This window comes from Equus quagga, chromosome 11, assembly GCF_021613505.1.
Source record: "Equus quagga isolate Etosha38 chromosome 11, UCLA_HA_Equagga_1.0, whole genome shotgun sequence".
Classification (NCBI taxonomy): Eukaryota; Metazoa; Chordata; class Mammalia; order Perissodactyla; family Equidae; genus Equus; species Equus quagga.
Genome location: NC_060277.1, coordinates 49,280,691 through 49,295,252, shown reverse-complemented (window position 1 = coordinate 49,295,252; position 14,562 = coordinate 49,280,691). Strand labels below are relative to the sequence as shown.

Below are 14,562 nucleotides of genomic sequence, written 5' to 3'. Positions count from 1 at the left end.
CTGGGGACTGATCCGAGCTGCCCAAATCCAACGCCTGTGCTCAAGATGCCAAAATAGCCGAAATTACCTTCGCACGACGCTCGGACTTCTTTTTGTTTATGTTGAATGAAGTGGTAAATTGAGTGGTTTCTGGAGAAATTCAAGTCCAAACAATCTTCTTGCTGAGATCATTGAGATTATTTTTGTCATTAGCATTTGATGAATAAGACGGTCACGAACTGAACATGGTTATAGAAGAAGTAAATAATGCTGAAATGCATTAATTTTCCACTCACTGGCATCTCATTGTAAAACCACATTTTGACAAGGTTATTTGGTCACAAGTTATTATAACAAATTTTCTGAACTTAAATTTTCTGAAGTTAATAGAAACAGAAAAACTTTTAAATTGTTTTTTAAAAGCATTGAATGAACTGAAGCTGAAATATGGCTGTGTACTTTAGTTAAACCTAGGGCAATATATGATCATCATCTTAATGGTTACTTATCCTTGAAAACAGAGTGTTTAATATTTAAAAAGAATCTAAATCTAATTTCTTATTAAATTTTTTTCAAATAATATATATAAATCTAAGAGATGCTAAAAGAGTAACAAATACAAAAAGTTACAGATAAGTGTTAAGCAAAAAAAGTGTATTTGGACAAATAAAACTTACTATTACAGACTTGAAACCAAAACTATTTAAATATAATCATGTGCTGCATAATGATGGTTGGATCAACAATGGGCTACATATAAGAGGGTGGTCCCATAAGATCCCATAGAGCCTGGGTGTGTAGTAGGCTATACGATCAGATTTGTGTAAGTGCACTCTGTGACGTTCGCACAGCAAGGAAATCGCCTACTGACGCATTTCTCAGAATGTATCCCCATTGTTAACTGACGCATGACTGTGTGCTTGTGTGTAAAGTCCCTTACAGCTTAGACTTTCCTTCTTTTCCTTCTTCCTTCTCTTTCCTCACCTCTTCCTCCTGTCAGCATCATGATCCTTATCACAACAATTGCCATCCATCCATTTCCTCCTGACATCTACATCAGTACATGAATAGCAAACAACAAAAACTTACTCAGGCTGAGTTAAGCAAAGAAGCAGTCTATTTGGAAGGGTATCTTGTAATTTGTAGTTTGAGTACAACCTGAAGGACCAGGCCTATTGGAACTATGCCAAGGCACACTATATATATTATGTGCTTAGAATGGGTATAGATGGGAGTAGATGTTGGACCCTCAGTCCAAGCTCAGTTGGGTCAGTCCTGGAGCCGTTACTTCCAGCCTATGCACCGTCTAGCCCTCTCACCCCAGTGTGCCATGCAGGTGTTAGTTTTTTGCATGTGCTGAGACTTAAAAACAGCTGGGAAGTGCCATGGAAAAACAGGGACAGAGCAGATCCAGAGATGAAGAAAGTTTGCAGAAATAGTGGATGGTCTTTTCAGGTGTCACTTTTGGGGTGAATGAGATTTTGATCCTTGTGCAAGCATGCTGTTTATTCATACATCAGCTTTCAGGAGAGAGTTTTATTAGCCTGATTCTTGGGCTGTGTGTCCATTCCTTGCTCAAGAGAAGGTGGGGCACTTGGACTGATAGCACCTCCAAGATGTCATCATACGGAGAGGGGATAATGTCCAAAGGGAAAATCCCCTGAGGGAGAGAGTGCAGGCATGGTGGACAGGGAAAATAGCCACGTGTCACGTCGAGCCATCTCACTTTACCACACATAAAAATATTTCCCTTTTGATTTATTAATCACAGGTGATCTTTGGCCCCAAATTCATGGCTGTATGTATAGTGTTTTTCTGAATATTATATAGTTTTAATAATGAACCTTAGTGAAAGATTCTCAACCACAGCTTGTTTTTAATAGAGAAGATAGTAAGTTTTAGCTTTTATAGGTCACTAATTCCTGTCAAGGTTTCTAAAATTTAAATATTATTATTATTATTATTATTAACATAGAAATATGTCTTAAAAAATCTTCAGGACGTGAATTAAGTTGGTTAAGTTATCTTTAGGCAACATTTCGTAAGTAATCACTTGTCTGCTGAAATAATCACAGTCATTACTTAGTTTATTACAAAATAACTCTCGAGGACGCATCAGTGTGCAACGTGCACATCAAGGACAGGCCAGAGAACCACCCTTCCCCTTTTTATAATCAAATCGAAGAAGGTGAAAATTTCTCCTCTGGTTTCTTAGTACCCTAATACATTGTTAGTGCTTTCGTCTGTTACTATTTTATCCTAATCCTGTCCCGGTCTCTTTCAGTGCAGCTCTTGTTCTTTTCTCATGTGTTTTGGTTTTTTAAATCAGATTCTCTTTGAGAATTTGTTTTTCTCTCCAAATTCTGTATTGTGGAGTGTGATTGTAAAGTAATGTAAATGATCTTTTTAATTGTTCATAAACTAGCTTTAAAAATAATTCCAAGAGAAAAGTTCCAAAAAGGTGTGCAGCAAAAGCTTAATGGTTAGAATAATGATATATTTGGGTAGTATTTTGACAAACAATGTTCATTGTTTGTTTAAAAATGAGTCTGATTATATTATCACTGCAGGTTATATTTTTATACATACTTCTACATATTTGAAAAAATACATTCAGCAATCTTCTAGATTATAAAGTCCTTGAAGGCAGAGCCCAAGTGTATTGGTGTTGATTTTGTTACTTTTTTGTTTTTGCTGACGGTATACTGCACTCCATAAACTGCAGAATGGAAAAAAATGCCATAGATAATTCTTTGTGAGGATTATAACATAGTAATTGCTATTGGTTTTCTCAAAATCTATTAAAAGTAGCCAGCCTTCTACAGTTTTTCAGAAATGAATCTTCCATGAAAGGGTTTTCATATTTCATTCCTTTTTTTCTGTTGACAGTGACCTCTGTTTTTGTGTATGTAAAAATTGTTTTGCTATTAATTTCTAAATATTTTGGTTTACAAAAAATGACAACTTCAGGTCACTACAAAATAATTTATTGCTAAGGAACCTAACATTACTGTACAGCATGCAGTGGGGAGAAATTAAATATGGAGGGTACAGTCAGTTTTCCAAGTCATCAGATCATAAAACTGGAAGGATGTTACTGCCATCTTAGAACATACAGGGATGCAAGTCATGGGTTTGGCTCCCTGTGATTAGAGAACAAGGAAATTTAATTTCCCAAATTGGAATTGTGTGTATAATGTCCTATGGAGCATGTCTTGGCCTGCTGAACATAAAGAATATGCCTCATATATGCTGTTTAATGTTTCTTACTCTTATTAAAGAAAACGTAAAGTGTATAAAAATCTCAAATATATTATCCTAGTCACTAAAAATCCCAGTCACTCAGTTCTGACACTACCTGGAGATAGTGTCAGATCCCACAGGTTCAGGGCTTAGTCCCACAAAACTACCCTTACCCTACTTCAGATGCCAATCTCAGGTAGTAGGTCCCCAGATTACCCACAACTTCTGACTTGGCTACAAATCAGAGGTTCCCATGACCCCTCCTCAGGTTCGAATAATTTGCTAGAGCAGCTCACAGAACTCAGGGAAACACTTACTTATGTGTAGCACTTTATTAAGTGATATGGTAAAGGATACAGATGACATCCCGATGAAGAGATCTATAAAGCGAGGTCTAGGAGGGTCCCAAATGCAGGAGTTGGGCTGCATCATCTTCCTGGTGTTCACCCACCTGGAAGCTCTCTGAACCCTATGCTATTGGGGTTTTCATGGATGCTTCACTATGTAGGCGTGATCGATCATTAGCTTCATTTTCAGTCCTTTTCCCTTCTCAGGCAAATGGGGAGCAGGGCTGAAAAATCCAAGTTTCTAATGATCATTCGATCTTTCTAGTGACCAGCTCTCATCCGGGAGCCATCCAGCAGCCCACCTAGAGTTGCCTCATTAGAACAGAAGACACTCCTATCACCCAGAAAATTACAAGGGTTTCAGGAGCTCTACGTCAGGAACTGGGGTCAAAGACCAAACACTAAAACAAGAGATTCTCCTCATACTCTTATCACTTAGGAAATTACAGGAGTTTCAGGAGCTGTGTGCCAGGAATTGGGGGTAGAAATCAAAATATATTTTCTTTTATCTCACACCCTCAAAGGCTGAAAGTTCTATAATATGCTTGTTTTTGAATTGAGAAACCGTTCATTTCCCTTTGGGTTATGAGATTGGCAGCAAATAATAAGCTTAAGTCAATAGAATTTAAAATTGGCAAAAATAATTCATGTTATTTAACTTCTTCATTTAATGTAATTATATATATTTATATTAATCTATGGAAATGCATGTGTGTATGTATGTATATAGGTATATGTGTGTATGTATATGTGAAGAGTTGTTAGATTATCTAAGGAAACTTGAAGTTCACAAAGTCGCCAATTTGTGTAAAGCCTTTATAGTTTACCTTTTTATTTGGAAAGGAAATGGTCTCATGGTAGTTCTTTCTTGGTCTAACTGAATAGCACTCTTCTCTGTGTTGGTGAAATCAGGTAGCTCCTTATTTTAGGCTTTAGTCATACTTTCTAAATTAAATAGACTGTGGTTGATGTCTTCTGTTGACTGAGCTTTTCAGACAGGAGATATAATTGTTAATAATATTTGGCCATGATAAATGTAGTTGTCTCGTAGTACCTGTTTTTTTTTTTTTTTTTTTTGATGGCAGCGTGGTTCAGAACAGAGACTTCTAATTAGACAATTACTGGGTAACAGGAGAGGATGTTTTCAAATTTGTGTACTTATGGTGGATGGTTTTACTCTAAAATCTTGTAATTTCCTGATGCAGTTTTGTAGTTTCTATAGTTGCTTACAAATGTGAATACCTACATTACGAATAAATTTCAGACCAAGAAAGACAAATACTGTATGAGCTCATTGATATGTAGAATCTAAAAAACTGAACTCATTGAAACAGAACGGTGGTTGCTGGGGGTAGGAGAGGGGGAAATGGGTGAATGTGGTGAAAGGGTGCAAACTTCAAGTGATAAAATGAATGCATTCTGAGCATGTAATGTACACCTTGATGACTATAGTTAACAATACCATATTGTATATTAGAAAGTTGCTAAGATTAGATTTTAAAATTTCTCACTATGCACATACAAAATTGTGACTAGGTGAGATGATGGATGTGTTAACTAACCTTATTGTGGTAGTCATTTCACAATATATACATATATCAAATTGTTGTTATATACCTTAAATTTCCATAATGTTGTATGTCAGTTATAGCTCAATAAAGCGGGGGAGGGGAAGAGAATAAATTTGCCCATTAGAGTTACGGTTTCTTTAATGTTATTTATTAGACTACTTTTAAAAAGGAAAAAAATTGTGATGTTTAGCTCTTCAACAAATGAGTATATTGAGCAGCTACTATGTACTGAGGCACGGAGGCACAGCAATAAAAAGACAAAGTCCTTCCTGTCATGGGGCTTTTATTCTTACATTGGACTGATCGACTGCTTTTCGTTTAAAATCCTAGTTTCTCTTGTCTTTAATTTCTCTCTCTCTCTCTGTCCACGCATACCTGAATACCCACCTCCAAAATAGATAGATACATATGCACACACATTATTCATATAATACTATGTACATATATGTGTATGTATATAACATAATGTAACAGTATACTTATATGGGGCAACTCATATATATATTTTTATGTTTTTATGATAAAACCTATAAATGAAGGAATTCTTTAAAACAATAATGCACATTTTAAGAATTTGAATTTTGCCTTTAAATGTTCCCTATTATGTATCCCGAATTTTCCACTTAATGTCCTGGCTCTATAATGTCTGTCTTCCATGTTAATTTGTTCACAGACTTTCACCTTTTCTTGTTTGACTGAAACAAAACAGAGTGACTGATGAGGTACTCTCTCTGCCTCGAAATCCAGAAGTGTTCAAAGGTCAGTGACAAGCTCCGTTTTCACCAGCTCCTGGCCAGCTTTCATAGCGCAGGTGTCTGGGGAAGAAAGACCAACAAACAGAGCTGAGGGGTTTGTATTTCCAGGGGCTTTTGGAGCTGGAAGGGACTTCAGCACTTGTTCAACTCTGAATACAAATAGAGGACATGGTAATGGGTTAAGAGGCTTCCTTCTTTCTTTAGAAGGATACCAGAGCAAATCGTCAACAAAACTTTGTTATCCTTTCTCACAAAAGTCAACCTTGTGAGCATCTTTCCATCACTGGCCTGTAGTTCTGGGAATCAGCAGTTCTGAAGCAGCACACTGATTGCTGAGCTCCCGCTCCCCCCTCTTGTGCCTGTTGACAACTTGTTCTCCCTCGCTCTTTTGGTGGGTTTGGTGCATTGGGATTGAAGATAAGGGGCAGGCGCCTCGTGGCTCTGAGCCTCACCCGAGCACCAGTCTGCCTTTTCCCAGCCCATGATTCCTGGTTTTGGGATTATCTTCTACAGCGATACCAGTGAGGAGAATAGACAATGCGGGGTAACGTGACCATTTGTTCCATGATGATGAGAGTTAGCAGACAAAGCAACAGTTCAGCATCAACTAGTCCATTCTACCACAGACGCTCAAGTTGACACATGAAGGCATAAACCATATTCTTCACTTTTATGCTGTAACTCTTTGGGTCATAATTCTCTCCCAAACTCCTCCTTAGAACTTTCTCCCAGGCTGGAGTCAATTAAAGTGGATGTCATTATGTCTCTACTTATGGCTTACTTTATTTGTATGTGTTTTTTTCTCAATATGAGGCCCTTGCTATATGATGTTCTGGGGGTGATATCCTCTCAGGACAGCTGGGGATGGGGAATACCCTATATTACGTGGATGAATATCTTTAAACTTTATTGGGTCAGATCCTGTTCTTGGGTCAAGATTGGGTCAAGATTGTTCTTGGCAATCTTTCTCTTTTGGGCTCCTGAGCCCAAAAGAATATGCTTAGTATACTGTGTATATGAAATCAAAGTAGTTAAAGCAATATAGGTAGTTCTATTATCTTCTTGTTTTGATTCTCTCTCAAAGACTGAGATTCAAGAGGTGACATTACATTAGTGTTATTGATATAAATTTTATTGCTTTGTTTTTTATATGTTCTCTGAAATTTCTTTTGTTTATGGTTGTATAAGAGCTATATGCGTAAGTAGTTTAGATTTTTATTTTGTGCACGTTTAAGTATCATAAGAATAATTTGTTTTTAAATTAGTTTCAAGAATTTTTCTTCTAAAGGAGATTTATCTGAACATTATTGAAGTTGAGAAACATTGGACAAGGGCCTCTGAGTGCAGTTTGCAAAGTACTAGCCCTGGAAAAGCAAACTCTCCTCTCTGATGACACCTACTTCCTGGGGACCCATCAGGCCCACCGTGTTGCTCATTGCTGAAACTGGATGGTGATCTTGGGCCTGTAGTTACATGCTCTGCACTCACTGAGGGCTTGGAGTCTGTTAGAACCCAAAGGTTGCCTTAGAAATCACTTAATTCAAATGAGGCTCAAATTTGATTGGGTATAATAATCTTCATTTGATCCTCAAAGTTTATATTGCTCACATTTGCTATGGTCATCTATCCTTTGAAGACTAATTTCTCAGTCCTTAAGTTTGTGATAGGATAATTTGGTGGTGGTGATGCTGGTGATGATAAAATAATGGCAGCAGCTGTCCTTTGGAGAGTGCCTTCCACTGCCAGGCATGTCACGTATGGAATTAGTGCTTCTCAACCTTGGAAGTAGCTGATATCATCCCCATTTTGCAGATGAAAATCTAGGCTCAGAAGTTAGTTTACGTACCTTAAGGCACAAAACTGGTAAATAGAGGTGCTAGATTTATTTTTAACCTGAGTCTTTCTGCCTTTTCTCCCTCTGCCCCCTCATCATCACCTATGTGCATGTCACTGTTTATATTGTCTCTATTTCAAAACTACATATATGTTTCTTAAAGGATCAGAATGGATGTTAGGGGCACTATTTGAGAATTGGACTTCTCTGTACAGTTTTTTACATAAAAATGGTTATTTCAAAATAGATGCCAGGTCTCTGATCTTGTTTTCTGGTTGATTTATCTTGTGGTTTTAAAAAGTAGTGCCAGAGGTTGGCCCCGTGGCCAAGTGGTTATGTCCTTGTGCTCCGTTTTGGTGGCCTAGGGTTTCACTGGTTCAGATCCTGGGCAGGGACATCACTCATCAGGCTATGCTGAGGTGGCGTCCCACATAGCAGAACCAGAAGGACCTACAACTAGAATGGACAGCTATGTACTGGGGGCCTTTGGGGAAAAGAAGAAGAAAAAAAAGAAGATTGGCAACAGATGTTAGCTCAGGTGCCAATCTTTAAAAAAAAAAGTAGTGCTAAAACAGTTCAATTTTGAAGATATGTTTATTAATATTACTGGTCTTACAACTTAATTTTATTAAGGAACCATACTGGGCTCTTAATGGCCACTGCTTATTGAGAATTTGCAGATTTATGTCTCGAATGTCTTTCCCCAGCCACCCTCCCTGCCCACTGCCTTGCTCAGTGAGCAGAATAATTCGCTGCTCCAGGCCAGCTGCAATATTATGGTTTTGGTGTCAGTCATGCAGAGGTAGCCATGTTCCAATTTCAGAATTATGGTTGGCTGTCCTGCTGTAAAGTGATATGCTCCGGCATCATGAAGCTGTGGGACTGGGGAGCAATAATATTGAAGGTTACATTACTCTTCTACCCCCATGGAGGTTGCCTGGTTTCATTTGAAGCTGTAGTTTAAAATATGAACTTCAAATAGGATGGATAAAAAAGTGTGAAAAAAGATGTGCACATAAACACAAGCACACATATTTTATAGGTCATACTTTTTTTTAATAGATGTGAGAAATGATTATTTTTCTTTAAGACAAAGATTTATTAGAGTGATTTCTTATATGTTCTTTAGGGCTATGGATAGTCAAAAGAATAATAAAACCCTAATTTGTTTCCTTAATTTATTGAGAATAATCATAACATTAATCACCATCAGAACTAAAGGAGTGGTATATAATAATTTCAAAAACATCCATGTATGTGCTTAATAGAAATTAGTTTGTGACTAGTAAAGGCCAGAACCCAATCTGAGCATTGTTTGTCAATCTAGTTAAGATGTGTCGAGTAGGGGTTGGTGACCTGTGGAGGATGGCAGTAGTGATGGTGAGGCAATGAACGTCCATCACCCTGAGCCACATCCTGATTCTGTGAGGAGAAGTTCACAGTCTTATCCTCATCATTTTGATCTGCATTTCCCAGCTCTTTCTCTGTGTGGGTCCTGGAATAAACCTGATTATTTTCATGGTGCCACCTTCATTCTCTTCCACTTTAACATGGTTGTGGTGGTGTCTGAGCTTCCTCTTCATACCTGTTCTTTGTGGCAAACACAGACATACCAGCTTTGGACATCACTCTCACTGCTCTTGGCTGGCCCAGCTCCCAGTACTGATGGCCAAAGTTAGCAGTTGACATTTTCAAAAACCAGTGGGGAGTGGCCAGCCCAGTGGCGGAGTGGTTGAGTTCCCAATGTTCCGCTTTGGTGGCCCGGGGTTTGCCAGCCTGGATCCCGGGTGCGGACCTATGCATCCATTTATCAAGCCATGCTGTGGTGGCATCTCATGTATAAAGTAGAGGAAGATGGGCACGGATGTTAGCTCAGGGCCAGTCTTCCTTGGCAAAAAGAGGAGGATTGGCAGCAGATGTTAGCTCAGGACTAATCTTACTCCAAAAAACCCCCCCAAAAAACAAAACTAGTGGGGAGGGTTGTGTATGTGGGGGGGGGGGGGGGGGTTAAAAAAAAGAATTCTATAGATTCCCTTTTATGTAAGAAAATTTTCTAGGAAATTATATTTTTGATAGACTTATTAAAACTTATTTTAATCCATAAAAATGCGTCTCATCTATTGCAGATATTCTTGGTACAATATTTCTCCTATGTAAGACAAAAAATAATTGGCAAACTGATTTTCCCTCTATCACTAGCATATAAAAACGTTGGTGGGCTCCTGGTGAGCACTCGAAGGACACTGAGGATGCTTCAGCGGACAGTGTTACCAGGCGCGGGTGGGGCAGTGTTTCAGAGCTAGAGGCTGCTTTTTTCCTGCACATTTCAAATGTCCAATGCTGTAATTGGCCGGTTATGATGTCATTTTGGAACATACAGCAGGACTACTGAAAACTTAAAGTTACACGTTATCTTGGATAGCTTATTGTTTTCCTGGGTTTTAGAAACATGTGGTGAAGCAGCGGCTCAGATGTCTTTCTTTTGAAACCCTGGGTCTGCTCTGCTAAATGTAACGTTCAACAACATGGATGTTTATACTGGTAAATATCCGCAAGATGTCTGGGAAGGCCAGAATGGAAGGCTGCCTAATTCAGTGTATAATTTTGTGGGTAAAGATAACATGGCAGAAAGTGCATCTTGACATTTGAAAAGAAGTGTCGTTTCACCAAAAAGATGTTTCCTTAAAGTGTAGGTTGCAAATTCTTGGGAAGAATCCAGCCTGGAGACATATTTTGCTTGGCTTTCACAGTATTTTTTTTTTTTTTAATGAGTTTGACCACCTAAGTTGGAGGGAGTTCTTGGTTGTCCACACTACCCGCCACTTGTTATTGCCTCAGCTGCACACAGTGCTTCCCGAGTCCTGGGACATTTGTGTCCCTTCTAAGGGAAGGTCTGTGGGCAGTCTCTGATTCCTGTGCCTTATCCTTTAAGTTTCTCAGACTGAGAAAAGAAGCCTCCTTTCCTTCCTCCTAGTCCTTGCCCCTCTTGGCTCCAGTCCCAGTTCAGGCAACAGCAGACCCCAGGCGGACTTCGGGAAAGGAAAATGGACGGAGAGGGCGAGGAAGGGCCGTCTGTGCCCTTCCAGCAGTGGTCCTTGGCTGTCTGAGGGGAGAGGGAACCTGGGGAAAGCCTCCTCACTGCCATGCTGTGGCCAGGGGAGGAGGAGAAAAGACACCTCTTGTTACTCATCTTGCCTTCCTGCCTGCTCGCTTCTTGCTCCTGAATTTTTCTGACACTTGCAGCAGAGGCCAATTTATCGATGCTCATTCATTCAGCGTGTAGTTTCAGTCGTTCAGTCTGCTGACTGTGGAGCACTATACTGGACAGCGGAGGGCAGTCGGGAAGATACACAGATCCCCAGCCTACCACTCTTGGGTTGCAGCCTCCTCTGGAGATCCCAGGGTATAACCTCGGAGAGCAGGGAGAGACTAAATTGAAGCAAACCACTCCAGATTGACAGGTGACAGTTTTAATTAGCAAGGGAACTTGCTTATAAGGCTTGTCTTGAGTGGCTGCAAGATATGCAGATTTATGCACCTCCCTACTAGAATCTTAAAAACTTATATAGAGGCTTTAACTAGACTGAGTTATGTACACAGGAGGCCTTAACTGGGTTTGGTCACACACCCAGTCCAGATAGTCTCATCACCGCATTCCTATCTCAAGGCTGTGTCCTTGGGGAAGCTTCCTGGAATGGGGAATGCAAGCAGGGCACACATTCCAAAGACAGGGGAGGGGAAAGGAGCCTCCAATTGCCCAGGTCCAACTTGAGGGTCAACTAGCAGTCACGTCTTCTTGACCTCCAACAATCACCACTGTGGGTTTGAGTTTTATTAGTGTGGTGTTAGTTCCCACGTGAGACTTTCACATCTCATCTGAATCCTTCTTCACCCAGTCTTATGGTCTCCCTAGATTTTTTAGTCTTACCTCTTGGAGGTTAGATCTTATACTCTCTTAAGAATACACGATAGTTGCTGAACACTTTCATCTGGATCTTGAATAGATCATTTTCAGAGGCTTGCTTTTCCTTTGCGTGATCAGAATAGTTTTAAGCATTTTCTTTTCAGCAGGTTCTGTAGTTTACTCTGTTTTGCTTCCTTTACTCATCTTTGAATAGGGTGATATCATTTTGTCCAGACTCATTTGCCAATAAGCAGACTGTGGGGGTTCACTTTGATCCTGCTCTGTTTGTTTGCTGGGAGAATCCCCTTCTCAAATTTCCAAGCCCAAGGGTTGGCCGTGCAGCTCCTAGGCTGATCATCCAGGCCAGGAGCTCTGCTTACAGGTCAGACTGCTCCTACGCTGCCAGCCATTGACCTGCTTCTCTGCCATTCTGAACAAGAAGTTACACACTCAGGGGCCTGAGGAAATTAGGCAGATGGAACAAAATCATTGAAGCCCTTGGTTTTAGGCAGTATGCAGCATAAGGTAGCTGTGGAAGGCATTTAAATGCAATATTTCTAAAGTGCTTTGCCTTTTTAAACAGAATTTGCCCATGAGCTAAATATGGTATTTGAGTCTTTAATGTGAGACCCTGGTTCTAAAATAGTGTTTTAAAAATTTTTTGACTCAGTACACACACATGATTATTTTAAAGCAGAAATCCAATATTTTACATCTTTTGGATTCTCAGTTAGAACTGAGATTGCTTATTCTAGAAATCTGAACATTTATTAGCTGTTGACACATATATTCCCCAAATGTTTTTCAAAAGATTCATACCAGTTTACATTGCATAGGAAATGTAAGAAAGATATTACTGTACCCTTTCCAGAATTTAAATTTAAATTATTTTGTGACTTTAATGGATGAGGTGCTGTTTTATTCTTATCTTTTAAAACTATTAGAATGATGGAACATTTTCATTGGTTAGTAGTGATATTTTATCTTTTATAATAATTTTTATTCATAAGTAATTTAGCAAAAAGACCAATTTAGGATAAGATAGGTTAAGCAAAAAGTCTTCTTAGATCCCTCCTCAAAAAATGACTTTATCATTTACAATCTAAGTTATTATAGATGTGTCACTTTTTGTGGTATAATGGCCATAATTACCTTACTCTATTGTATTAGTCTTTGTCAATAAAAAAAGTTGCAGAATAGAGAATTGTAAATCAAATAGGAATGGATTATTAATATTTTTTTGGTTTACAGGGAAAGAAAATTTCAGAGTTCTTTCCTTGAAAATAAAGTAGGGCTTAAATCTAGATATAAATTGATTTTTAAGTATTGAATTACATTTCTGGACAAGTATTATTATTGCATTTTTAACTTCTCACTAATATTCTATTAGCAATGAATTTTGATACTATAATACTAGACCTTGAGAGTTCTGTGCCTCTGTGCCCTCAGCTTCTCTATCAAATAATCAATGAATGTTTTGTAGTCAGATATTTCCATTTGTACTATAGGGATTTTTTTGCCCTGAATTCACCTGTCTTGTAATTTCTCCCCATGATCTTCGTTTTAATGAAAATAGGAAATTTATGTACTTTATTTCTCTCTGCGCCATCTTAGTTGTATATAGTCAAAAATATATGTGTAGCTTTTGCTAGAAACATTCTTTGAGTTTTACTATACCACTTTTTTTGAGTCATAAAAAAGACCCAAAAGATTTTAAGCCTTGCCCTTGTATTATGATCTACACATGATTTTTGTTTCATAATGGACTAAAAATCCATTTACTCCAACATAATTGGACCAGGTTTTAGAAAATAAAGGCATTTATCCATGGTGATACAGAAGTGTAGCAGTGTTTATACTTTTGATCATTCCTCAGAGAAGTATTACCTTGGTAGACAACCAACTGGCTTTAGGGCACATTGTACCCTTGATATGTGCTTAAAACAGCAGTGTAGAATGCAGCTGGCTGACAGCTTGGTTTTGGTTTGGGTCACCTTCTGATTATTCACGGGATGCTGGGAGCATGGGGGATGATGTCAGTTTCTACCCTTTAGAAGTCTTATGATGGCCAGACATAGTATGTCCCTCTGTTGTCAACACTTGAGAAAAGTTTGCCAAATGGAGACTTTTGAATAGAAAAGGAGAGGATATTAAGAATTGTTGTTTGTTTTAAGAAGAGAAAAATTCATTTTTTCAATGTTATTTTAGAAAAGACCTTAGGAGTTGAAATTTACAATTCTAAGAAAACTTTTTTTGTTTTAACGAAAACAACTTGATTTTTACTTTCGGTATTCTGCCTTAACAATCTTTAAATTAGTTTATTTCTTGTAAATCTTTAAGTTAGTTTACTTCTTGTATTGTGGCAACTCATATCACAGCCCTTTAGGAACCTGGGTTAATTCATGTTTGTTTCACATGTGAGCATGGGCACATGTGAATGGCTCAAGAAATTGTTTTCGACATGAACCAATGACCTTTGGAATTCATGCAACGTTAAAAGTTAGTTGGGAGATTGCATATAACACTCAGGATGATGAAGGTGATTTTCTTTTGTGCCAGTGTTGCAAACTTTCTTAGTTGACATTATTCTATCTCCTAATTACCGGCAAAGTGTGGAGCAAAGATCCGAGGCTCAGAAGGTTCTAGAGTATGTAACTCCATTGTTTCTTGGGCTGTGGACTACAGCTGTTTTTACTGTTTATAAGTTATCTTTGTGATTCTCGTTAGCTGATTTACCACTGAAGATTTTTCAGGAGAGGAGTGCTGTTATAGATAATCAATCTGGCAAAGGATCTGTTGGACATTAGTGACCTTAGGAAAAATGTCCTTGTGTCTGTTTCAGAATGGAGGATAGAGAGGAAACCAGATATGATGCTTTTTCAGGAAAGAGGACATGATGAACAATTGAGTTTTATTATATATTTTTCCA

General features: G+C 38.5%; 1 protein-coding gene across 6 annotated transcripts in view; it reads left to right on the top strand.

The window, feature by feature from the left end:
* BCKDHB (branched chain keto acid dehydrogenase E1 subunit beta) overlaps positions 1–14,562 on the top strand; it is a 228,280-nt gene that overhangs the window by 137,312 nt on the left and 76,406 nt on the right. For 2 of the 6 annotated variants that reach the window (XR_006890591.1, XR_006890592.1), the window contains exon 11: positions 5,814–5,899. The exons of the other annotated variants lie outside the window; for them this stretch is intronic. The gene's annotated coding sequence lies outside the window, so the exon portion shown is untranslated. The remainder of the gene's footprint in view (positions 1–5,813; positions 5,900–14,562) is intronic. 6 annotated transcript variants of the gene reach the window in all.